This window comes from Arachis ipaensis, chromosome B08 (assembly GCF_000816755.2).
Source record: "Arachis ipaensis cultivar K30076 chromosome B08, Araip1.1, whole genome shotgun sequence".
In the NCBI taxonomy this organism is placed as follows: domain Eukaryota; kingdom Viridiplantae; phylum Streptophyta; class Magnoliopsida; order Fabales; family Fabaceae; genus Arachis; species Arachis ipaensis.
In genome coordinates, this window is record NC_029792.2 from 21,192,141 (window position 1) to 21,193,920 (window position 1,780).

Here is a 1,780-nt window from a genome sequence, read left to right on the forward strand (position 1 = left end):
TTCTGAAATTTCAATTATTATCTAATTTTTTTAACTAATATAATAATTAATAATATATTATTTGTATAATTTAAAATATGTCATTTTTTATAACCATTGGATTAATTAAAATAGTTGAGATTAAAAATAACTAATAAATGATATACAAAAACTGCAATTAATATAGTCAGTAAATTTATGAGAGAGAATATATTTAATAGAATTGTGTTTTTTTCTTTTTAAGTAAAAGAAAGACTCGAACCTATGGCCTCTTAGATGAGTATTAGGAAACTATGCCATTTAAATTATAATTTATTGGCTATTTAATAGAATTATATTTATAGTCATTATCTTTAATTTTTATTAAAATATACCTTATAAATAAATTAAAATAATTAGATTTCACATCATTATAAAAAATATAACATAATTAAAGAAATCATATACAAACAATATTTTAAAAGAAAATGGAATCATAATTAAAATTTTTGGCGTTTTGTTTTTCTCATTTAGAAAAGTAATTGTTTCTTAAATTTTAATTAGAGTAAAATATCATTTTTGTCCCCAATATTTGGAGTAAGTCACAAACTTATCCTTAACGTTTTAATCGTCCTATTTATATCCATAATGTTTTAAATTCATATCAATGTTATCCTATTTATTGTTAACTTTTAATAATAACAAAAAAAAAACCCTTTCTCTCTCTCTCAACTATATGAACCCAAACCAGAAAGGAAAAATAAAGAAAAAGAAAAAAAATGCAAAACTAGATTTTCTGCCACCACTCCTCTGTTGTTATATCCGCTGCAACCCCAACACACCTTCCTTTTCGACTCCAATACTTCCTCTTCGCAACCTAGTTCCTTTCCTCAGTCTCAGAGAAGAATGGTGAGGTTGGGTTCGTTTCAACGTGCACGAGCCATGCTCTCTCAAGCTATGCCTCTGCCTCGCTAACACTTGAATCCGAACTTCCTCTTCGCAACCTGGTTCTTTCCCTCAGTCTCAGAGAAGAAAATGGCGACGTTGGGTTCTTTTCAACATGCACGAGCCATGCTCTCTCAAGTTATGCCTCTGCCTCACTAACACTTGCAGGTCTCTAAGTACCTCCTAACCAACGACTTTCACAGATTCTCTCCGAACTCTGATTATAACCGCTATGGCATTGAACCCACTTTTAGAGATTCCTCTCAACATTTCAATCCACAAACCCAAAATCACCAATGGAAACCCTCATCTTATCAATAATTTCCCTCACTAAAACCAGAATCAGAACTCCTATCAACCTCACAATGCAACTCGTTAGTTTTTCGACCAGGGTCGAAACCATGCTCATAATCAGCATAGTCAAAACTATTCTCAATAGAGACCACCACGACCACCTACATCCCAAAATCAAAACTTTCAGAAGGTGGAGGGCGCAAACCAACACTACAAGAAAAATGCTGAGAATTGTCGGAGTTACCGTCGGATTTAGCGGCGGTAATTATCGTCGGATTTGATGAAAAATTCGCCATGTACATAAATTATCGTCGGATAGTGGCTTTCGACGGTAAAACCGCCGGTAAATTTTGGCGGGAAACCACGAGAAATGGGGGCCAACTATTACCATCAGATGTACTAGCGGACTAATTTAACGGTAACCACGTTTAATGGAAACGCTGCGTTTTGGTGATTTGAACTGCGTCACCGTCGAATATGTCCACCGGTAACAGTGCCCTAAAATGGAACCACGAACCCCTCCCCCTTCATTTCGAATTCCTCTCTCTCTCTCTCTCTCTCTCTCTCTCTCCCCCTCTCTCTG